Genomic DNA, 26,116 nt, shown 5'->3' on the forward strand with positions numbered 1-26,116 from the left:
TCTTACACCCGTCTTAAAAGACAGAGTTGTGTTTTTATTGAGTTGTATAGGAGGACGTGGCTATAGTCTTCTACCAGATTTATGTTTTGTGAATGTATTTCCCGCTCATGGCTTGTCTCTTTTATTCCCCTCAATGTTACTATGTGATGACTATGAGAAATTCTAATTTATCAACTTTTTCTTTTGTGGTAATCGCTTCCTGTGTCCTGTCTAGCATACCATCACATGACTCAAGGCAAATCCTTTTTTTAATGAGTGCCTAATTATTGAAAAGTAGCTGTTTTTCATTATCATAAAATCATGAAAACCTTCGGGTGATTGGAAAGCAGACACATAATTTAATATACGATGTTTTGTAAAGTTCCTTTTTAAACATTGCTTCCCTGTTTTTAAAAATCAGGATGCTGGGTGGTGCCTGTGGCTCAGTGAGTGGGGTGCTGGCCCCAGATACGGAGGGTGGCGAGTTCAAACCCAGCCCCGGCCAAACTGCAACAACAACAACAACAACAAAAAAAAATCAGGATGCTTTTCGTCAGGTAGCATCATTTTCACACTTAATAAGTTTTTCATTCCACATGTGTAAGTGTCTGACTTTATGAAAGCGCCACTTTATGAAAGGCCAAAATTACTTCAGACCCTGGATGACACTGTGATAAGCCGAAAGGGCTTTGGGGCAGTCCCTTCTCATCAGAGCCACATGCCAGAAACCAAACAGATGGTAAACTAGGCAGAAATGACCCTCGGCATTCTCATTAGAGCAGTTGGGGAAATTTTAATGGGCCCCTGTTTGCCTTCTGCTATATCTAATACCCTTTGAACTACCACTTTTTTTTCTCTTGTTACAAGTCAACAACCACTATGTATATTTTAATAAGGATTATCAAACACAATTTGTCCAGAAGCTGTACAGCTCTCTAATGCTAATTAGTCAAGTTTAAATAATCACTGAATTCTGGGATAATTGGAAAGAAACACTGTTTTTCTTGCCAGTGCATAATTACTAATTAACAAGAAGATAAAGTATCAGTGTAGCAGTCATATCTTGAAGAATCTATTAACAGTTAATTAACCGATGAGTTGTTGCCAAGTTGATGTTAGTCAACTGTCAAATAAATAAATAAGCAAACAAACACACTACATGAAGATTACATTGTGGAGCCAGAGCAGAGCATGGGTGGGGTGAGCCTGTGTGATTTTTGGCATTGCAGGGCTTACGACAGTGGGTCAGGCCATTACATTAAAGACACAGTTTCTGTCACTGTAGGTACTGAACACATCAGCTGCTTTTTGCTCCTGTGCTGCTTACACACCAAATTTGAGGCTTCATTAATTTGCTTTCCTCTTGATCCCAATAATTGCATGGGCTTTCTCAGCCTGACATTTTTCTTCTGAAATCGGGCCACAACCTCCTCTGTGTTTTTCTGCTTATTAGAGTTAAGGCTGGAGCACCTGAAATGGGGAGCTGGAGATTCACAAAGAAGCAAAAAAGTCTTGACTGGGCAGGCAGGAATTCTTTGAAAGTATATGAAAACACATATGTCAAGCCATCTTTTAAAAGTTAACATTTTTATTACCACTTAGCATGCTTTTAAATCTATTTTTAATTTAAAAATTTAAACTAATGAGGGAATGGGTATGTCATGTATTTAGTACACAAGAAAATCTAAGTGTTTTAAAATTGCTTTTGTTTGGATAGTCTTTTAGTCATGGGCAAAAAGTAAAACTTCAGTTACTTGTTTATGAATGTATATGTTATTAAAACTTTTTTTTTCAAAATCTTACAGCAGTGAAGGTTATATTGTAGGTCAAAAAAATCTCATAGAATTTAGAAATTTTGTAAATAAGAAAGTTACGAATTATTCAAGAAATAAGAAGGTGGTAGACAAACTATGGTTTCATAGATTATTACAATGAAGACTATTTTTAATAATTTCTCTTGAAATAAGATAAAATCCTAGCAGTCTGTGGAGGCCAAGGCAGGTGGATTGTTTGAGCTAAGGAGTTTGAGACCAGCCTGAGCAGGAGCGAGACCCTGTCTCTACTAAAAAAAAAAGAAAAGTAGAAAACCTAGGTGGATGTCATAGAGGGGTACCTGTAGTCCCAGTTACTCTGGAGTCTGAGTCAGGAGAATGTCTTAAGCCTAGAAGTTTGAGGTTGCTGTGAGCTAAGATGCCACAGCACTCCACCTAGGACAACAGAGTACAACTCTGTCTCCAAAAAAAAAAAGAAAGAAAGAAAGAAGATAAAATGCATAATGACAAATTTTTAGCAGGAAAATTTTGATTGTTGTTCATACAATCAAGGGTGTCCAACCTGCGTCCTGGGAACCACATTCAGGTTATTTGAGAACTGTTTTGCTTATTTGTGGTTTTGGTTATTGCAAAAAGTATGCATAGACCTTTTCTTTTATTCATCAGCTTTCTTTAGTGTTTGTGTATTTAATGTGTGGCCCAAGAAATCTCTTGTTCTTCCAGTGTGCAGCAGAAAAGGAAAAAGGTTGGACACCTTACATTTAACACACTGAAAGTTTGGTAAGAGTTATTGAAGTGGAAATTTAAATAAGTTATAATTTATTCTCTTGTATTCAGACCTCATCCATACCTGAGAGTAGTTTCTCTTCCAAGAAAAGAAAGGAGAAACAGTGCTGCATGATTGTTTAATTCATTTTGGTCGTTTACTCTTCTGATGATGAGGAAATCAGCCAATTTACTGATTCACCCTATGCATCCCTCTGTCTTACTAATCTGCAACCTTGGGGAGCTATATAATATTCTGTAGTTAATGCTTAAACCATGTTGTGACAAAGTTTTCTGTGTCCTTAGTTGCAAAATAAAAACTGTATTCTCTGCTGTGGACGGTTGTATTACTCCTCTTACGGAGCTGGACAGATCCTCTAAACAGAAACTAAACAAAGATACAAGTGACTTAAATGTGACCCATGAACAACTGTGCTTGATAGACATATACAGAACTCTCTATCCCAGAGCCAAAGAATATACGTTCTTCTCGTCGGCCCATGGAACATCCTCCAAAATAGACCATATCCTAGGACACAAATCAAACCTCAACAAAATCAAAGGAATTGAAATTTTACCTTGATTTTCTCAGACCACAAGGCTATAAAGGTGGAACTCAACTCCAACAAAAATTGTCATCCCCACACAAAGACATGGAAATTAAACAACATTATGCTGAATGACAGTTGGGTCAAGGAAGAATAAAAAAAAAAGAAATCATTAACAACAATGATTTAACATAACAACAATGAAGGCTCAAGCTACCAAAACTTGTGGGACCAGCAAAAGCAGTCCTACGAGGGAAATTTATCCCATTAGATGTCTACAGCTGAAAAACAGAAAGAGAGCATGTCAATAACCTAATGAATCATCTTAAAGAAATGGAAAAGGAAGAGCAGTCCAATCCCAGACCTAGCAGAAGGAAAGAAATAACCAAAATTAAATCAGAATTTAATTTAATGAAACAACAAGTTGGTTCTTTGGAAAGATAAATAAAATCCGTAAAAAGAATTTGAAAAGCACTCACTGCCATAAGAGGTCCCTGACACCGTGTGGTTGCTTAAGTGTGCGCGCGTTTATGTCCACCTTCCTTATACGTTAGAATGGTCTTTGGCATGTAAGAGTTAACATTCAGTTTCAGTGACTAGTAAGCCTCCTCAAAGAACAAAGTCATGTAACAGCCTGCAATGTGGCTAACATGCAAATTGGAACAACACACATTTCAAGGCTTCACGAGTGGCCTCTCAGTATTCATGCTGCAAGGCAGTTTTGTGTTTCTCTAGTTGTTTTCATGCAACGAGGAAGTGACAAGAATTTTATTTCCTTGCAGAAATTACCATACAAAGGGAGTCGAGTGTTAGAACTGGACATGGACATAAAAAGACACAGAGGAGTCTTAGTCTGGATACTCAGATTCCTGAGCATCCAAGCTTGTGGCACCACTTGAGGGCTCTGCATCCTAGAGGAATTTCTGGGGGTCCTGCCTCTCTCTGGCTGAGTGCCAGCGTGTCTGTATTCCACCCTCATACAGAGTAACCTGTGAATCAGCTTTTGGAAGCAAGAAAGAGAAACCTTCATTTTTGTCTCTTTTCCTTGTGCAAAATGTTTTCTCCTTTGCCCTTATATTTGGGCTACACAGAGAATTCTTTCTGGCCCTTTTAAGACTCTTTCTACATGTTCAACCATAGAAGTCCATCCCAGGTCCACCCTCTTCTATTTCAAAATGTATATGTTGGGCTCAGAACTAAAGACTCCTTTGGCTAAGCCATCAGTTTCCTGTTACATATCTAAATATGTCATAGGGATTGATGTTAGGTATATTCTGAAATGTTATTCCGGCAGGCATACAGGTAGTTCCTAAAGAGACCTCCATCTGAGAATAATACCCAGGTGTCCCAAAAGTCACCCCTAAAATCACCAGACATAGACAAAAATGGGAAACTGTAGCTAAGTGTACCTTTACTGATGATGCAAAATATTCATTACAAGATTTTACAAAATATTCTCTACATGTTGACTTTCTTTGTAAAGGAAAATTCTTACTTCCTTGTAAAATTTTGTAATGAATATTTTGTAAATAAAGGTACATTTAGCTTTAATTTCCCTTTTTTCTTATGTATTGCAACATCAGGGACAACTTTTGGGACACCCTGAAATATGAGTCTGTGCTAGAAAAGGCAGTATTATTCTGGGAAGACCTAGTAATTTTAGCTTTAAACTAGACACTACCTAGTTTATATGCTAGCGCATGAAAAAAAATAAGCAAAATGAATTATAGTCTTGAAGGACTACAGAAATTTGGCAAATTGAAATCACTTAAAAAACTGAATACGTAGCTGGGTTATGGGGGGTGGGTGGGTAGAGGGAGGGGGATCGGTGGGATCACACCTGTGGTGCATATTACAGGGGTATTTGCGAAACTTGGTAAATGTAGAATGTAAATGTTTTGGCACAGTAACTGAGATAACGCCGGAAAGGCTATGTTAACCACTGTGATAAAAATGTGTCAAATGGTTTATGAAGCGAGTGTATGATGCCCCATGATCATTTCAATGTATACAGTTATGATTTAATAATAAAAAAAAAACAGCAAAAATAAATAAATAAAAGAAACTGAATACGTTAATTTCTAAGGGGCATTTTTATAAAAACAAAAAATGTTATCTAACTTAAATTTTTTTTATTTTTGAGACAGAGTCTCATTATGTCACCCTCAGTAGAGTGCCGTGCGTGACAGCTCACAGCAACCTCAAACTCTTGGGCTGAAGCGATTCTCTTGCCTCAGCTTCCCAAGTAGCTGGGACTATAGGCACCCCTCACAATGCCTGGCTATATTTTTGTAGTAGTTGTCATCATTGTTTACAGGCCCAGGCCGGGTTTAAACTCACCAGCCCTGGTACATGTGGCTGGCACCCAAACCACTGAGCTACGGATGCTGAGCCTCTAACTTAAATTTTTACAGAATGGCGTGGTCCCAGAAATTTAAAAAATTAAAATCTTAAATTACCTTGTAAATAATCAAAACATATACTAATATAAGAGTTGTTTTAAGATTTTTTATTTTTGATTAATATGGGTCCATAACAGTTGTAAATCTTCGTAGGGTAGGAAAAGTGTCTCTCCCTGAGATGGACATGTTGGCATTTCCTCCCCGGGCTTTGGCAGGAAACAAATCCCTAGGCAAAAGAAAGGGTGCTGGTCAGTGTCGGTGGGGAGGGCAGGTTTCTGTTGTTGTTTTTGAGACAGAGTCTCACTGTGTCTTCCAGGCTACAGTGCAGTGGCATCATCATAGCTCATAGCAACCTCAAACTCCTGAGCTCAAGCAATCCTCCTGTCTCAGCCTCCTGAGTAGCTCCAACTACAGTGCCCACCCCAAAGCTCAGCTAACTTTTTTAATTTTTAGTAGAGGCGGGATCTTTCACTTGCTCGGGATGTTCTCAAACTTCTGAATTCAAGGGCTTCTCCTGCCTTGGCCCATAGAATGCCGGGATTATAGGTGAGAGCCACTGTGATTTGCCAGGCCTGGCAAATGTTTACAGCATGTTGCAGAGAAAACTTATGACAGCACGTTGAGATGTGGCCATAGAAGTGGCAGCTTGAGGTGAAAGACTATAGTTGTAAGTCTTCATCAGATTATAACATAGAAAAAAAGTTTTTAAACTATATTTAAAAATTAAAAGTATACTATAAAAGCATATTATGAAGTCTATGTTAAAATAAGAAATACTGTAAAAGTATATTTTAAAATAAAAATTATGCTATCAATTATGCTATCAATTTATGTATTATAAATTATATTTTAAATGATTGAATTAGATGTTATGCTCTCTGTAATTGCTCTCTCAAATGTTTGAAATATATTATGAATCCTAAGCTACAACATATTACAGATGTGTTAGCCCTATAGAATTCTTTAGCTAAAGACTCAGACCTGAGCAGAACTGGTTGTGGTCTTCAAAAATGTTACCCAAATTCCCTAATACTTACGTGGTTTGGTGGGAACTGGATGAAACGATAGAGGAAAACCTACCAATGTATAACATGTTCTCAGTAAATGTTTTTCATCTGCCTTGCACCCTTTGAGTCTGTTCGGAAGTAAGTCGGTACTATCATATATATGTGCAAAATTTCAAAGGTTTCAAACAATAGGACTTGTTTTCTCACTTGTATATCTAGGGTCACCTCATGTTCTGCAGGGCTTAATTCTCTACGTGTATATAGTGAGCTTGACGACGTGTATCTAAAGGGCATTTGTGTTCCCCATAGTACGGTGTTGTGGCATGAATCCCAAAGATATCTCCTATCATTTAGTGGACACAGCATGCCACAGTCACAATGAAAAGAAATAACAGTCTCCCTGCACTAGAAAGAAAATTATTTTTAAAAAGTTCTGAGTGCCTACCCTCAATGAATCCCCAACAATTAAAACAAGGGCCTGAGCACCTAGACAGATTTAAAGCAGGAGTAGCTGCAGTGTCAATGGTGGAGACATAAAGGATGTAGGAGAGGAAAACCAGAGGCAGACTGTAAAAACCACGGAGGCTCCATGGGAAGGGCCCGAATGAAGGAAGTCAAGGAAACATCAAAGAGAGGAGGACGTGACCAAAAGGTCACTGGGCCAGGAGGAGAATTGAATTGGGGGTAACTATGTGGCCGGAACCCAGAGACATCCTCACTCGCAGTGCCAGCTAAGTCAGTTTTGGAAAGGTCATGCTTTTACCTGGCACAAATTCTGTGTTGTGTCTACCTGCTTGGATGAGGCCGGGAAAATGTTTCTAGAGTCTAGTCTTTTAAACAAGGATTTTAGGGTTGGTGCTGCTTATTCTCTCCTATGAGGAAGTATTTGGGTCTTTGTAGCTAACTACAGAAAACTGAACTCATTCGGCGGTCCTTCCTGGTCTTTAGAGTGTCATCCCCCGTTGTTGCCTCAGTGTCTCTGCCCCCCTCCCCCCCTCCATAATGTGTCTCTGTCAAGTGGAAGGAATGAGATAATCCTGGAAAGGATGTAGCATCTTTTGAAGGAACCTGTGACACCGTCTAAGCTGGTTCTATCAAGAGTGATTGAAATATGAAGGGTGCCCTTCAGTGGCCTATGCCAGGCCTACTAAACCCTCAGGACTCTAAAAAGTATAAAATTTCATAAAGCTTTTCGCACTTTCTATGAGTTGTGTACTTTAGCTCATAAGTTGCATATTAAGTGGTTGGTAATATTCTCAAGGAGAAATAAGTGTTCTGGCCTTCAGTCCTCTGCTATTAACACTCTCGGTGGTAGCATTGGCCATCATCTTGCTACCAGCATTCCCAAAGAGTGCAAGAGCTGCCAGCAAAGCTCATCACCTCCAAAAAGTGTGACATCAGAAAAGCAAGAGTGTTTTACTTAAATGACAGGAAGTACAGATTGTTTTCACATTCTAAACCAGCCCGGGATCTCAGTGCTTGGAATAGTTAAAAGATAATGTAAACTGTATCTCTGCTCTGGATGCTATCAGCTTTGATAAGCATAAGTTTGTATAATTGGCTGTTTGGGCCTCTGTGTATTCTCTCTTGTCAGAAGCAGAACTGGATGACAAAAGGTCAGAACAAGGAGCTGTAACTCATTAGTCCTTAGTATACTGAGGTCTTAGGTTGGGGGCAGTGGCCATCAGGCCGAGTGAGGATGTTGGGATGCTCCTGGGATCCAGGACCAGAGAGCCAGACTGATAAGGAAGGGTCAGTCGGAGTCATGCAGAGATGTGCTACTAGTGGTCAGAGCCTGGGAGCAGGGCTGGGGGAGGGCAGAGTCATGCAGTTAGTGCTTTACACAGAGCCTCCTGGAGTGGGGCTGGCATTCGGCTCATGCTGGCTCACCAGGTCTTGTGCTTTGGTGCAGAACTGTGTCTGCCAGGATCACCAAGCTGGGGTACCATGTGGCTTCGCCTATGGGAGATAACTTTCTGCTTTCTACAAAGGCCAACAGTAGGCTAGTAGTCACTCTGCCAGGGGGTCTTCTTTAACACACTTTGAGGCTGTATCTGTAGCAAGATGCTAAATAGATGGTCTTTAAAAAACTTGTTAAATGATTAGGCGGGATTAGGAAATGTCAGATGTTGTTTTAAGTATAATAACATCAGGGAAACATAAGCACTAATGCAGTTTCTGATTCCACTTTTGGGATTTTCTATGGCTTTTGGTGGCCAATATCAAGCCCCATCTGAGAGAAGAGGCTAATGAAGACACCTGGTGAGGTGGAGAGAGCAAAGCAATTTCTGTGATTCCCCTCCGGGTCTCTCCATACCTTCACCCCATAAATATTTATTTGAGTCCAGGTTCTCGGGTTATATAATCTTTTCTTAAAAGAGCAAGTATAGAAGAGCTCAGATCCAGCTGTCATTTTGGGAGCCACGAGACTTTATATAGGGGGAAGAATGTTTGAGATTTGGGACCACAACAGAAGAAGAGCTCAGAACTCTTCTTGAGTCCTGGGGTATCTGAAGCAGTAGAAAACCTCTGTGGGGCAGGATAAGGCAATGAAAATGCCAGCAATTTGAGGGGAGTAAATGTTTTTTCACTAACTTTTGGCAGAAAAGAAGCACAATGTATCCATGTTAGAGTTTTCCTCTGAACCATCTGGACTAGTTCCTATTACTTTGTCATTTTATGGCTATGTGTAATGAGAGATGAGCACATTCTCCCCAGAACTCCTCTGAAAATGTCAAATGCAAAGGCAAGGAAATGGAAGAACTTTCCCAATTCTGGTGCTTCTTCATTAAATCCAGCCATTGTTCTTGCTTCCCACCAGTGACACCCATGAACATACCAAAACAATTTAATTAGAGCAAAAGCAGAGTCCCTCCTCTCCATGGGACAATTCTCGAGTGCCCTCTTGTCTAGACTATGTTGTTCTCATGTCTAACCACAGAAACCTCTTACTCATGTAACATCCAGCTCTCGGTTCTCCGTCCCTTCCTCTCATCCCATCTGTCACAGCCAGAGTAGACAACAAAGCATGGTCATGCTACACCCTTAATTTTTCTTTTTTTTTTGCATTTTCTTTTGCCATTTTATTATTATTATTTTTATTAGTATTAGATCATAGCTGTGTACATTAATGCAATCATGGGGCACCATGCACTGGTTTTATAAACAGTTCGACACATTTTCATCACACTGGTTAACATAGCATTCCTGGCATTTTCTTAGTTATTGTGTTAAGACAATCATATTCTGCATTCACCATTCATTTTTCTTTTGGCTTTTCAGCATTTTGGATGTCCCTTACATAATTTCCCTTTCAGTTGCCAGTATTTGAGTTAGCACCTTATTTCCTCTCTTTTGCAACTCATCTTTTGGTTTGGTCTTGTTTACTGTACCAGGAACAGACATCTTCACTCTGTATACCATTTAGGCAACTTTCCTCTGGTCACCTTGACTCACTTAAGACCCACTGCAGGGTATTCAACTAATTCTAACTTCTGTGTAACTTAATTGGCCAACACCAAGATTGGTGTAATTTATGAGGCTGTCTGGAGTGCCAAATACTGAATTTGGAAGAGGAGGTGGTTTCCACATTCCCCCAAACTCCCTTTCAGCAACTGCCTTTTGTCAAGGTGGGCATGCTTTGTCTTTGGAAATTAAATTGGCAAAATTGACCCAAGGATGGGAACAAGCAGAGATTTTGGAGTAAGTATTCTGTAATTTAATAAAGACCCCTCAGTAGTAATCTGGATATAAAAACATTTGTGTGAAGTGGAAAATCACCTTGCACTGGTTCTCACCTTGGCCTTGTTATTGTTTTGTCTTTATTTGTATGTTGTCCTACGACATGTGTTCATTTGTTCCTATTCTTAATTTCCTCTTGTCCACTGTAAATCACCACTAGATTGCTAGTAAGTGAATTCAAGGGTGGAAGCTTTCTAAAAACACATACTTTTTGGCACCTGCTGTGAAGGCAGAATCATTTTTGATATGGAATTATTATTGGTGATAAAATACATTCTTACAATGACTGAAAAATAGGACATTTTAGTAGGGATAGATAAGGTTAGGTGACCTTAATTGTTAACTCAATTGTTAGTTTACAAACAGCTATTCTTATCTCGTAGCTGTTTCCTAGATAAGATTATAACATTATGGGATTTACTTAATTAGAATGAATTTTTTTTTCTGTTCTGAATATCAAGATGACTTTCATGTTCTCACAAAGCAAATAACTCACTGTTGCTTAAAATCAAGATGTGCATTAATGTGTACATGAAAGATAATCCCTTGATTGAAAAAAGGGTAATTGGGGTTAGCTTCAGCTGGTACAGAATCATGAAATAGCTTTGATAGATTTAGCATATGGATAAATCCTTTCTCCAAACTTCCCATGATAAAGACTATCTTTCAGTTGGATCCTTTAAAGAATTTGACGCATAAAGAAAAAAATCTTATCAGACATAAAATGTTTGTCCATTTCCTCTTGATATAAATAATGAATTCCCTATCCTATTAACAAAGGTTGAACTGATGTATACAAAAGAGATGGGGTTCCAGCTTGGATTTTGTCCCCTTTTCTTTTGCCTATTTATTTCATGTTGGCTTTCAGGCTAACAAAAACAAATTCAGATTGCTTCCTCACTAGAGTCATCATCTGTCATCTATTCTTATGGCACTGCTCATTAATAAGATTTGTCAAATAATAGGTTCTAATGTCTAGTCACTTCATGGATATCATTTTTAAAACTGATTTCCTTTCACTGTTACAAATATTTATTTTGGGAAAGAGTAATGACAATTGAAATAATTACCATTTTCTTTAACCTATTTGCCCTGAAATTAAATGTTTCATCTACAAAAAGGCTTCAGATTAGACATATCAGGACTTGGAAATGTAACTATAAGACTCTCAATACAGCATTTTAATCATAAGACATTTGACTAATACAGAAATGGGGTAATGTGAGTCCAAACTAGCATGAGGGAAGAAGGAGTTTAAAGGAAAGGACGAATCACCAAAAAAAATTTACCAAGGCAGGGCAGTGCCTGTGGCTCAAAGGAGTAGGGCACTGGCCCCATATACTGGAGGTGGCGGGTTCAAACCCAGCCCTGGCCCAAAAAAAAAAAAAAAAATTACCAAGGCAAATTGGTCTGAACTAATAATAAGGTGGAATATATCTGTAGGGAGAAGAAGGCAGAAATCAAAGCTGACTGAGATTTCAAGAATGAACAATGATTGTAACCTAGCCAAAAAGATCAAATAGGACTTTGGTATAAAGGTTTGTAAAAAGTTTAGGTTTGGCAGAAGAGAGAGGGACATACTTCAATGGAAATATGTAGTAGGAAATAGAAGTGAGACTGTAGTGATAAGAGCAGATCAGAGCTAGAACTTTAGATCGGTAAGTCCCTCCAGGGACATGAATTTATTTAGCATTCATTCTTCTCCTTATCTCTCCCTTTTCCCCATTTTGTTGGCTTCCACGTTCAAGGAAACATTTAATTAAATTAAAGGGAAAAGACTAACTTTAGACCACTTTGACTGATGGACTGGCTCATTAGTTGACTGGTTGGTTGGGTGGTTAGTTGACTAATCATTCATGGGGGCTTCATAAACCAGAGAATGCGTTGTTTTCAATACAGTATTCAACACAACATGAGTCTGCCTTTGAAGAACTTAAAATCTAGTGAGTTTGGGGTGTTTTGTCTATCTATTGCTGCCTAACAAACATCCCAAAACTTGGCTGCTTAAAACAATAACAATTCTTTATTTCCTCATGATTCTGTAATTTTGCCAGGGCTCTATAGGGAAGCCTGTCTCTATTCATGAAACCTCAACTGAGGGTAGAATATTAAAGATGACTTTTTCAGCCCCTGTTGAGACGGCTTGAGAAGAAGGTGATGCTTGAGCTGAGTTCTGAAGGCTAAATACAGAGAAAACGTGGAGGGAGGAGAGAGATCTAAGAAAAAGACGTGTCTTCTGGAAGGCTGAGAAGCAGGATACAAGGGGTGCATGCAGGGATTTGGAAGTAGGTCGATGGCATAAAAGGACTGGGGGAGAGGGGCAGAAATAGAAATGTGATTAATCGGAGAGACCGAGTCTACAGGAGCAAGCAGGGGCCAGATCACAAAGGGTCAGGTTTGTTGAATCAACAGGAGCCGAAAGCTCTTTTTCTGCCTCCATTGATGATGCCAACAGTTCAGGAGGTGAGGAAGAGGAGTTTTCAGGAATTCAGAAGGAGCAGGCTCAAGAAGGTAGGAAGAAAATCAGGAGAGAGGGTAATCACGTGAATTACAGGAGAAGAGAGTTTTAACAAGGACAACCTGACCAACAGGGGCAAATGCTCTCTCTAGTGAGGTAAAGGAAGACGGGGAATGAGTACATCCACTAGATTTGGCAGAGAAGTGGTAGTTGGTGGCCACCGTCAGACCAGTTTTAGTAGAAGTAGAAACCAGACTGTAATGGATTGAGCACTTAATAGTAATTAAGGAAATGGAAGGGAGGAAAAACAAACAGGAGTTAAATGAAGTTGGAGAGAATTAGTTTGTTTAAGATGGGAGAGGCCTTGGCCTACTTTTACATTTATGTTAGAAGTAAATGATAAATAATAAGAAGTACCTTATGGAGTGCTTATCGGGTTCCTGGATGAAGACATGGAAGCTCAGAGAAGTTGAGCAACTTGTTCCAGGTCAGGGCTAGGAAGGTCAGGAACAGGAATTTGAACCTAGATCCTACTTAACACAGCTGTGCTCCTGACCACTGTACCTGGTGACGATGACGATGATGATGATAAGGGAGGGGCTCTTACACTGGATTCCAGCTAATGAAAGGAACGTTAGATATATACAACCTATAATTATTGGTGCCTTAGTTTTCTCACGTTTAAAGGAACAGCTTCATAATGGCAGTTATTCATGAGCTATATCACAAATGAGCCAAAAATAAAGGAATAGCTAAAATATCTTTAAAAAGAGATGTTTTCTGTGTATAAAATTCTATTCTGTGTTCTAAACCTTTGTCAAGTTCTAAGGAAAAGTTACTAATAAATTACACCTAGAACATGTAAGCTTTTCTACTTAAATGTGCCATGCCACCATTCTGCTTGTGAAGGTGGATGTTAAAATTACCTGTTTCTTAAGTCAGCCCATCTGTTTTAATCTGGAAGTTACACAGACAAAGAGCAAGTGGGCTCTGCCGTGGCTACCATGAGGAAGAATGATTATATTTTTGCAGTTTTTTCATTTTAGAAAAGGGGAAATGTCTTATTTAAACACACTCCGGTATTAAACCCAGCTTGTGAGAAATGCTTACAAGCAGATTTTGTGATATTTTGATGATGGTTACACTGATATGGAGGTGAGAAAAAAGCCTCAAGGGAAAGGAAATTAATGATGGCTGGGAAGAAGTCAGCTGTATGATTATGTGTGTATGAGATCAGTTTTCAGAAAAACGTTTTTATTTTTCCTACCAGTGTCTTCAGTTGTCAAATATTAAAAAATAGAAATATGTCCAAAATAAAATTGGCCTGTGGGAAAGACAGCAGTCAAGGTTATCAAAACATCAGAAAACACTGAGTTATCTCGCCTTCTCCCAGCACCTGTGAGAAACCGCAGGCGGATGAAAAGGCCTATGTTGCCAGCTGGGCCATCTGTTCGGGCTGCTGCTGGCCTGGTCAGTGTTTGGAATGGAGACACCTGTCAGAGACATCCACGTGTTGCAGGAAGCTTAGTGGTTGGTGTTTTGGCAGGTCATTCTTTTCTCTTTGAATCATAATGAAATGAATGTTTTGACATCTAGGAGGACTGCATATTCCCTCCAGTGGAATATGGAAGTGTGGTTTGGTTCTCTTATTGTGGTGGGTAATCCTCTAGTAATTAATGCAAACATCGTAACTTATAAAACTGAGAGATGTTCTCTCTGCCCTTGCTAACTCCAGTAATCTCTGCCTGATTTAGAAAACATATAAGAGAGAAGGATGAATAGCTAATTAAGGTAGCTAATATTTGTAGCAGGCATTATGTTAAACTCTTTGTGTACATTAGTTCAATTATTCTATTTAAAACACTGTCAAAGAGTTGCCATTGATATGGAAATTAAAACCTGGAGAGTTTGAGTTACCCTAAATCATACAGATAGTAAACTGAGATTAGAATCTGGATTTCTCTAACTGTAGAACTGAGCCTTTTACCTATAAAGTTACACTTTCATACTTCTGAAGAGGATATGGTTAGTAATATCTTACAAGTCATGTCTTTTGTCCTTGGTGAACATTAGGGCCTTAGCCTGAGGTTCACTGTGTTAGTAAAAGCCTGAGTTATGACTTAACTCCTGAGTTTGTGTTTGAAAATTGACCAAGAGTAAAGTCAACCTCTGATCATCTGCCTGCCCGTCAGGAAAGGCGTAACTCATAGAAAATCAATCTGGGTCTGGTCTGCAGTCAGAAGCATAGATTCTTCTGGAGAGAGATATTTGGACAGATATTTTTAAAGAGGACCTTGGTGATCTACCTTTCTTGAAGACAGGAAAATAAATTTGATGGTGTTTCTCTACTGACTGTTAGTGTTTTAATATTGCACCCCATCACAATGACTGTGTAACTTTGATATACAAAGTGTAACTTTGAGCTGTTAGAGCTCAAAAATTTCAAGCAAGACCTTGAGTCTCACATTTCCAGTTGTGCCCCAGCGCCTGCCGCTGGAGAGGCATTCACAGGCCTCTAGCCAGCACCTCAGGTGGGGTCTCTAGTAGATTCACCCACTCTTTACAGTGGGCAGTGACTCCTCTGTCACTTACAGGATGAGTCATCTCCCAGGAACAGTTCTGAAAAATATGTACCCGAAAGTTGGGAAAGGGAGTAAACACCAACAATTGATAAATATCCAACAATTTGATAAATATTTACCAAAGTAGACACCAAAGATACGTTATTGAATAAGTCCCAGTCCTAGAGTTTTGGTGAACTGCAGTTGGCTGTGTAAAGGGTGCCGGGGAGCAGGCGAGAGGGGCAAAGTTTCTTCTTAGCTAAGTTTCATCTTCACACCCACAGATGCTTAATTGCAGGTGTGAAATGGAGGGCTCAGAAAAGAAAGAGGTGCTCTAGAAAGAGGGACCAGCACATGGCAAGGCCTGGAGGACAGAGAGATACTGCAGTTTTTTTTTTTCTTTTTTTTTTTTGCAGTTTTTGGCCAGGTCTGGGTTTGAACCCACCACCTCTGGTATATGGGGCCAGCGCCCTAGCCCTTTAAGCCACAGGCACCGCCCGAGATATTGCAGTTTTAATAACTGGAAGAAGTTTAGTGTGATGGAGAGGAGATGGAAGGTGGGGGGCCTGAGAACAAAGCTCGTGTCAGACTTTGATGGTCTCCTGGAACATACGAGGTAGTGGGGCCTTGAGGGTGTGTCAGCAGGGAATTCATGTGACAGATTTGTACTTTAGGAAGATGATTTGGGGAGTAGGGTATAGAGAATTGGGTGGAGAAAGTCAGGAATGGAGGAGGGAGACCCTTGGCAGTAATCTGGGGGGAAATGATAAGAGCTGAGCAGAGGGGTGACAGAGGAAAGGGAGAGCAGTGCATGTGCTTAGGAAGCTTTATTTTTTATTTATTTATTTATTTATTTTATTAAATCATAGCTGTGTGCATTAATGCGATCATGGGGCACCATACACTGGTTTTATGGACCGTTCGACACATTTTCACCACACTGGTTAACATAGCCTTCCTGGCACTTTCTTAGTTATTGTGTTAAGACATTTACATTCTACATTTACTAAGTTTCACATATACCCTTGTAAGATGCACCGCAGGTGGAAGCTTTAGAGACTCAAAACCTGTGAGTTTGGAAATGAAATTGAGGAAAGCGATGGGTTGAGATAATGTTCGGGTTTCTGATCTGAGTATAAGGTGATCGTCTTCACTCTGACAAGGAACATACTAAGAGCAATAATTGAGTCCAACATGTTGGAATATTCAAATGGCAGTATCCAATATGTCACAATAAAGAGCTCAATGCAAATGAATGCTTTCACAGATGACAAACAGGAGTGGAGGATTTCACTGTGCAGCAGAAAGTGTTAACAGAGGTATGCGTTAAACCCTGAGGTGTACCAGTATTTGTAGGAGGGACAGAAGAAGAATTTGCAAATGACACTGAGAAGAGACAGGTAGGAGTCAGGAGACCCTGGGATTGGTGGACGGGGGGATTCAGGGGCCAAGGAGTGGAGCATTTCCAGAAGGGTGAGGAAGTCAGCAGGTCAAAGGTGTGGAGAAATCAGGTGAAGTAAAAACTGGGAAGTGTCCATAGGATTCAGCAACATAGAGGTTGTTGGTGACCTTGAATTTGATTTTCTGTAGAAAGTAGTAAGTGAAAGTAAATAGCCTTTTTTGGATTTTTATTTTAAAGCCTAAAGTAGTGGTTTTTCACCTAGGGTTTATTTTTGTATTATTATATTATTATTATTATTATTATTATTAGACAGATTCTTGCTCTATCACTGAGACTAGAGTGCAGAGATCATAGCTGACTATAACCTCAATCTCCAAGCAGTCTTCCTGCCGCAGGCTCCTAAGTAGCTGGGACTACAGGTGCTACTCTACCTAGCAAATTAAAAAAAAAATTGTAGAGACAGGGTCTAACTATGTTGCCCAGGCTGGTTTTAAACTCCTACTCTCAAATAATTCTCCAACCTCAACCTCCCAAAATGCTGGGCTTACAGGCCACCGTACCCAGCTTGGTCCTGTCTTTTTCAATAGCAGAAGTTTTGTCATGTGATTTGATAATTTTTTTGTTTTGAATCAATTTATTTTTCAGTTAGCATTAAGCATCATGTGATGTATTTCTAAAAAGAGCTCTCATTATTGAACTTTTATGGTGGAGATTAGTAAGTCTCATATTCATAAGTGAAAATGAAATCAGCCATTCACCAGGCTTTATCCTGTTAATGTTCAGTGCAATTATAAAGTATTACTGACGCCAGTAGAAGGTTCAAGAGCAATAAAAGCTTAATGATAGTAATAACTTACATTTGATAGTATATGTGTTGTACTTATCTATATATTTAAGCATGAATAAAAGCTTATAGACCATTAAGTCCTTTTAGAGGGACAGGAAATAACTATGATTAAGTGAAAAAAGTAATTTACATTCTTTTTTTGCTTTCGACAATATATAGTAATCCCAAAATTAATGCTGCATATCTTTATCTTTTTTTTAAACTTTATTCAAATTAATATGAGGGTACAATTTTTAGGTTACGTTGTTCTCACTTCCAGGGTGCATTCCATTTGTAGAGGAGCTCCTCACCCAGGGAACGTGTTAAACACCCTCACAAGGTGCACATTAGGGCGATCCCACCTCAGGCCCTCCCTCCCTCTGCCATCCACGCCCCCCTGTCCACATCTCTGTTTTGTGTGAGTTTGCCCTTGTGTACAACCTTTCACAGGTATATGTATTCAGAAGATGAAACAAACATTTATTTGGAGGGATACAAAAGATATATTCTGACATCTTAATTGAATGCCTTAATGAAATGCCTTTCTTTCCATCTTTCGGCACAAGTTAATCCTAAAAAAAGTATCCGTAATGGCCAATTGTCAGAGCAAGTGAAAGACAGAAACTAGACTCTGTAGTCCTTTAGGAGCACATAATCAAACAGAGAAATAGCTATCCTGCACCAAGAACATGATGCTTACTCTGGGAATTCGGGTTGTTTTGTTGTCTTTAGATTGCTTCCTCAAGAACGCTTGCAGGAAAGTGGCTTTTATGTGGCAGTGCAGGGACTCTCGAGGGTTGTCTCTCACACATACTTAAAATATTAATTATGCCCTGAGTCTCTCGAATTTCCTCAGAATAATGTTATATCAAGGAAATTTCATTCTCTTGAATTTCTTCATAATCATCTTACTCCAAGGAAATTTCATTTAGCAAGTCCCAAGGTGATTTCCATTCATCAATTATAAAAAAGAAATCCAGGGTTTTGAGTTTTTCACTGGGTTACAATCTTTTGATGTTTCCAGACTATGCCTAGAAAAACATTCTTAAGTCTCCTGTACATTTTCCTTTGCTGTGATCATTTATGAAGTAAGCCGTAGGTTTATGTCCACTTTGTAGTTTTAAAGAGGCATTTTAAGTTTGCTTAGACTGTGATTAATCTCTAGCATTTTTGGGGGTATACTAACAATCTGTAGTTAATGTTTGAACAGTCTTTCAAGATGTGGTCTGCTAAGAATTGGAATTGGAAATTTTCTATGCAAAATTATGCTTATTCCTTGTGCTCAGAATGTAAATGATAAATGATTATATGAATAATTAGCATTGTATCTCATTGGTTCAATTTCTCATATTAGTAAAGTGGATATAATTTCTAATATGGACACTAGTATTTGAAGCCTCTGGTAGCTCTCCAGAAGTATGGAAATGTTGAAATACATCCATCAGCGAGTGAATCAAACTATCAATCAGGGATTGCCATCTCTTGTAAAGGTGAAATGATAACTATGTCAGTGAAACGGGTTGCTGACGTGTTGTTTTGCTCTTCTCTTTCTCTCAATCCTAGTCTACTCTTACTTCATATTTGATGCATAAAATAAAACGTTTCCCACAGGAGTTCTTTGTGACCCTTTGCAGTCCTTGTCTTGATGGGCCAGGACACTCCCTGCTGTCCGCCTTCTTCCCACCATGGTCTGTGGTGGAGCAATAAACAAAGCCCGACACTGAGACAAAGTGCTCTGAAGCCATTGACCTAAAAATAGGTGTCTGTTCTATGGTAATATGACAGATAGAGCTTTTTGCTTCGGAAATAAGTTCTTGGTGGCTGAAGATTGTGTGGGGCATGCGTTCTGTGTATCACTAAAAATAGTTCATGTGATAAATAGTAAAATGTAGATTGGGTTGTTGTTATTTATTTGTAATTGTAATTTTCCACTTATGAAAACAATTTGAGACTACTTACAATGAGAAAATAGGTAAAAAGGGAGTTCCCATAGTAAAGAATGAGAAGAAACCACTTAGGTAGAAAGAGAGCTAGAGATGCAAATTAAGTCGAGTTAATTACTCTACCCTGTTTACAGTGTCTTATTTTAAGGTGTACTCTCAAAGACGCGCTAGGTCTTATTTTCAGGGGATGTCTTATCTTTCCTGTAAGTAGGTCTTATTTTGGGGGGATGTCTTATTTTCAAGGAAACAGGGTAGTTGAATACTAGATTTAACTCTGAGGCATTTCCCCTTTAGCCATGATGAAGTACTAGTACTTGGATAGATAACTCACCTTAATCAATTTTAAAACTGGACAAAATATATGTAGATACTGTTTTTTTTTTTTTTTTTTTCCCCTTTTGCAGTTTTTTGGCTGGGGCTAGGTTTGAACCCGCCACCTCCGGCGTAGTGCCCTAATCCATTGAGCCACAGGCACCACGTAGGTGGTTACTGTTTTTACGTACAGGCAGTGCAATATGGAAAGTGAGCTATATGATTGCCTCAGTTTTCTGCCTGAGAGTAGTTTCTTAACTGCGGAGCAATGAGTTGGTTTCCAAGAAGAGCACAGTGGTCCTACTGAGACCAGGAGGCAAAGACCTGAGTTTGGGCCAGGTGAATTGGCCATCTGTAGGATGGGGAGCCAGGGGAACTGCTCAGAGGTAGGGCTGCAGAGGTCTTCATATAGTTGCTCATGAGTATTGGATTAAGAGCTAAACTGTACACATGCAGGAAGAGACCACATGCTGCTTTTCAGACTGTGGTGCCCATAAGGTTGAGAACAGAATAGAGATGCTGGAGGGTGAGCAGGGCTAGAGGACATTGAAGGTCTGGCCTTACCAGAATGAAGAGATGTCTAGACACCAATCTGGGATACCAGAAAGACCAGAAACGCCATGCCTTAGCAGTAAGGACATGACCATGAGTAAGACCTCCTCTAAAACCATCAATCCTTGATAGAGATCCTCAAGGAGGATGGAGTTTGGATGCTGAATCCAAACTCAGCAATTTAGAGGGACTTGGGAAATTCCCTGAGCATTCTACAGATCTGCCCTAGCAAAACTTTTATAATTCAAATCTTACCCAGGTACCTAAGTTTAAGATGGTCTTCCAGGTAGTTGAATTGCCTACCCCAAAATAATCACATGCACTCGCTAATAAATCAGAACTAACTGACAGGGCACACAGGAGCACAGAGGGAGGCAAAAGTCATTGGAAACCAAGGGGGAGGGGTATGGAAGGAGAGGTGTACAATGCCTATTGGGTACAATGAACAGTATTTGTGTGATGGACTCGTTTATAGCCTGACTCAAGCTATGTAACAAAAAAAATTGTATCCCCTTAACATTTTGAAAAACAAAACAAAACAAAAATCTCTTCAGAGAAAAAGAACAGAAACCAGACTCTCTGCATGGTATCATCAGCAATGTGTATATGGAAATAGCAAAACAGGACCTATTGTCAAGCAAAGAAAAAAAGAATTCAATAGAAACCAATCCTGAGATGGCCCAGATGTTGGATTTAACAAAGACGGCAAAGCAGCTATTATGTGCCTGTGGCTCAGTCGGTGAGGCGCCAGCCCCATATACCGAGGGTGGCGGGTTTAACCCGGCCCCAGCCAAACTGCAACCAAAAAATAGCCGGGCGTTGTGGTGGGCGCCTGTAGTCCCAGCTACTCGGAAGGCTGAGGCAGGAGAATCGCTTAAGCCCAGGAGTTGGAGGTTGCTGTGAGCTGTGTGAGGCCACGGCAGTCTACCGAGGGCCATAAAGTGAGACTCTGTCTCTACAAAAAAAAAAAAAAACTTAAAAAAAAGGTACAAAGAACTAAAGTAAAATATATTCAAAGCACTAAACGAAAACATAGCCGCAGTGAGTTTAATATGTAGAGAATGTTGAGTGAAATAGAAAGAATAATAGAAGAACCAATATGAAACTTTAGAACTGAAAAGTATAATATCTGTAATGAGTAATTCATTGGATGATCTTAAGTGCATATTAGAGATGGCAGAAGAAAGAGTCAATGAACTTGAAGACAAATCAATAGGAATTATCCAATCTGCAGACCAAATAGAACAAAGTTTGAAGAAAAACCTCAGGGACCTGTATGAAAAAATAGGATTTCCAGAAGAAGAAGAGAGTGAACAACATTTGAAAAAGTAATGGCCCTACATTCCCCAAATTTGATGGAAAACATTGATTTACAGATTCAAGAAGTTTAGTAAATGTCAAACAGTGTAAATATACATTTGTAAATAGGCATCCTGTCATAAGCTAGAAATCAAAGATAAAAAGAAAATAAAGCAGCCAGGAGGAAAAAAAGACACCTTCTGTGTAAGTGAAAGTCACTGCTTACCTCTTATCAGAACAGTGAAAGTTGAATTACATTAGTGATGCTTTGGATGGTAATATTAAATTGCTGAAGGAAAAAAAATCTGTAAGCCCAGAATTCTATATCCAGCATAAATATCCTCAAAATAAAAATTAAAAATTTATTTTCAAATAAACAAAAGCTGAAATAATTCCTTGTTAGACCTGTACTGTGGGAGATTCTAAAAGGCATTATTTCCATACTCTGTATTCTCTTCATATCATATAAATTGTTCTCCTTTTACTAAAAGACATTATTTTTTTTAAAGGGAAATAATTGGAGGAGGAAATCTGAATCTATATGTAGTAAATGAGTTGTAAAGAAGAGCACTGAAAATTGTATAAAAGTGGGTGACAAGTGCCCGTCGATCCATAAATGGATTAATAAATTGTGGTATATGTACACCATGGAATATTATGCAGCCTTAAAGAAAGATGGAGACTTTACCTCTTTCATGTTTACATGGATGGAGCTGGAACATATTCTTCTTAGTAAAGTATCTCAAGAATGGAAGAAAAAGTATCCAGTGTACTCCGCCCTACTATGAAACTAATTTATGGCTTTCACATGAAAGCTATAACCCAGTCACAACCTAAGAATAGGGGGGAGGGGGAAAGGTAAGGGAGGAAGGGGGGAAGGTGGGCAGAGGGAGGGAGATTGGTGGAATTACACCTGCGGTGCATCTTAAAAGGGTATATGTAAAACTTAGTAAATGTGGAATGTAAATGTCTTGGCACAATAACTAAGAAAATGCCAGGAAGGCTATGTTAAATAAAAGTGAGTGAATGTCATGTATGATGGGCTTTTTCTCCTTGTAATTTCTTTAAGAAGAAAACACAATTCTATTAAAATGTGAGGTTTAAAATGCCCGTTTATTGTACCAGTTCACACCTGACCCTTTACACATGCTTCCTCACCCTTCCAGGTTCTTACAATTTTATACTTCACATTCTATACTTTACAAAATTTATGAGGTTACTATTTACCCTCAAGCCTTTGCACATAAAGGACAAAGACTTAATTAAAAAACAAAAAAGAAAAAAAGGTGATAAACTTAAACCCAGCCATATCAACAATTATGTTAACTGTAAGTAGATTAAACACTACAACTAAAAAGAAGATTTCATCAGACTGTATATAAAAACCAAAGATCCACAAAATCTTGTCATAGGAAATGCAGTTTAAATAGAAAAAGACAAACAGGTGGAAAGCAAAAGGATGAAAAAAGATATACCATGCAAACAATAAGTATAAAAATGGGTGTGACTATATTAATATGAGACAAAATATTAAAACTCATTAAATATTCTTTATGAACAACAAAAAGTGGAATTCAATAAGAAGTTATAATGATACTAAATATTAATTAACATATATGTGTGACATTTAACAGTTTCAAAATTCATGAAGCAAACCTGAAAGAACTAGGGAGAAATAGACAAAGCCCAAACCATAGTGGAAGATGTAACACTGAGTTCCATAGCATACCAAGCAAAAAGAGTATCGTAATTTTTGTCATTTGGTTCTGTCTGATTAGTGAAGGGTGATCTTGATGTGTAGACTTTCTCTAGGACTAAATTCTGGGATGGATTTATGGCAAAAGACAATGTCTTACCAGATCAAGATTCTGAAATAGTGTAGAAACAATCTTGAAATGGAATTTCTTATCTTTATTTTCTATAATAAAATTAATAATGTATAGTAAATTCATTTCTATATGGTGGTAGGTTTTGAAAGCATTATTTTACTGCTCTTTTAGTTTATTTATCTCAACACAGAATTAGAGTCTGGGAAGCCTAAAAATATTTGACATGGCCCTTAGAAGCTTTCTTTCGACATCCAGTTTTTCAAACATGCATTTAACTCAGTGAGTTTGAGGCTGAATTTCCAAATTGGTTCCTGGTTCCTGACACCCTATTTTACTGATTGAAAAGAAATCCATGTGTTTTAGGTTACAGATATGCAGGTGCCTTTTCATTATAAAAATCCAGTCACTGTATATTCATGTCCACGTGGAGTACCATCCACTTAGGTATGGAGGGGGCCTTAAGCGGTGCCTTTGGGTAGGGCCAAATTTTTTCTCAAAATAGAGCTTTAAATTTTGTGAAGCACTTGGATAGAACAGGAGGGCACTTGGCGCCAGGAGGAAAAAAGACTTTGGAAAGGGAGGTGGGGAGGACAGAGTGGACGGATTTGGCTGACTTCACAGCCAAACTTCACAGCGTTGCCTGCGGTCTACTCTGGTTTGGAATATGAATTAGGTGGTTCGTGATTGGTAAACATTGTTTTATCACATACAGAAAATTGGTAGTTTTTTTCCCTCTCTCGTTATTCTATAAAATGAAATAAAGAGTATATGCACTTGTATGATTACTAAACATTATAGCCTCCTGCAGTCAAGGAGAGATTAAATTTCAGGATGGCACAGAAGGAAATAAGCCAAATCAGGAACAGCACCAAAGATTTTTAAAATAGCATATTTGAAGGTAAGAATTCTGACCCAAATATTAATTTAGTTACTTCAGGTGAATAAATACTAATTTTTCTTCTATGAGATATTTCCAGATATTCCCAGTTAAATTTTTGTCCCTTTCTTTCTTTCTTTTCTTTTTTTTAAATTTTTGTCCTTTTCCAATCTAAGTTTAATAGTTACATAGACAGCTTAGTGGCTTTGATCTACCATATTTTAAATAGTTGTAATATATATTCCAAAACAAAAATTATCACACAGAATCTTCTTTGATGTAATATTTTTATGCCCCAAAGACACATAATAAGCCTGTATGTATTTTTTTTTTATTTTTTAGTAAAGCAATATAATGAACTAATCTTTATCTTAGGGGTTGACATTTTGGGGGACTATTATCAAACTGGGAAATATAAATTGGACAAATCACTTCACCTTTCTGGGACCCAGTTTTCTCACCAATAACAAGAAGAGATTAAGCCAGGGGCCCCTTCCACAGCTCTAATATTCTGTGTTTTTTTCTTTAGGTGTATGTGTCAAAATTGTCTTTCGGGTAGATAATGATAATTGTTCCTTGATGCTTTGTGCCATCTCTCTCAGACTCATACTTTTCAGTCTCTTTTGCCTGCCTTTATCATTTGAATAGCAGGTGACTGTGTTCCTAATTCTTTTCTTTGTTCCGTCTTAGTGTTTAACCTGTCTCGCTCTCCAGATGCCCAGCCTGTTACAGTTTCTGACCTCCAGTAACTGCTGATATGAATTTGAATAAATGTTCATTCTATATGTGACTCTCCCTAAGTAAATCACTATATTTCTTTATTGGGAGAAAAGCCATGTCCATTCTCTACTTTCCTGCCTATTTTGGAACAAATAGAGAGTTTTCGCCATCCCTTAAACCATCTGCTCCTGTACCCTAACTGCTGGAAGAGAGCATCCTGGCTGCTGCTGTGTGTGCCAGGCTTAGATTGCTGGTCCTCCTTGCTTTTCTGTTTCAGTACTCCTGCCCGCTTCTGCCTTGCAGACTGATCCTTTCCCCCGTGGACTCTTTTTAAGGAATCATCACAAATGGTTGACTTTTTTTATAAATTACATTGAAATTTTTTTGTCCCCCTTTTTTTTATAAATTAAATTGAAATTTTTTTGTCCCCCTTTTTTTATAAATTAAATTGAAATTTTTTTTGTCCCCACTCTTGTCACTTTAGTTCACCTGTGTTTGACTGTAGATGAAGAGTCTCTGGAGTGAAGTTTAAATTCTTTATTTCAGTAGTAAGGTATTGAGCACCCAACATGTGTCATGCCCAGGAGATGAAAATGTGCCATAAGTTAGAGAATTTCTTTTTGAGACATACTTTCACTTCGTCACCTTCTAGAGTGTCATGGTGTCAGAGCCTACAGCAACTTCAAACTCTTGGGCTCAAGCAATGATTCTCTTACCTCAGTCTTCTGAGTAGCTGGGACCACAGGCGCCTGTCTCAACACCCGGCTATTTTTAGAGATGAGGTCTCATTCTAGCTCAGGCTGGTCTCGAACTCCTGAGCTCAGGCCTCCCAGAAGTTAGAGAATTTTTAAAGGTGGAAAGATTAAAGAGGAATGGGGAAAAGTAAGAGAAATAGGCATTAGAGTGAAGGGAACAGAGAGGTGGGGTAGTGAGCAGATAGACAGAGAGAGAGATTGAGAGGATGGATGGATGGATGAATGGGTGGATTGTCTAATGAGGCATAAATGGTAGAGACCAGTACCACAATAGAATGGCCAATACCAAAATTAAAAATGTATTCCCAGCTGTCACTGCCTTTTATACACCTGAAGACTCTGAACATGTATCAACTGTAATCACACAC

This window comes from Nycticebus coucang, chromosome 18 (genome assembly GCF_027406575.1).
Source record: "Nycticebus coucang isolate mNycCou1 chromosome 18, mNycCou1.pri, whole genome shotgun sequence".
Lineage (NCBI taxonomy): Eukaryota > Metazoa > Chordata > Mammalia > Primates > Lorisidae > Nycticebus > Nycticebus coucang.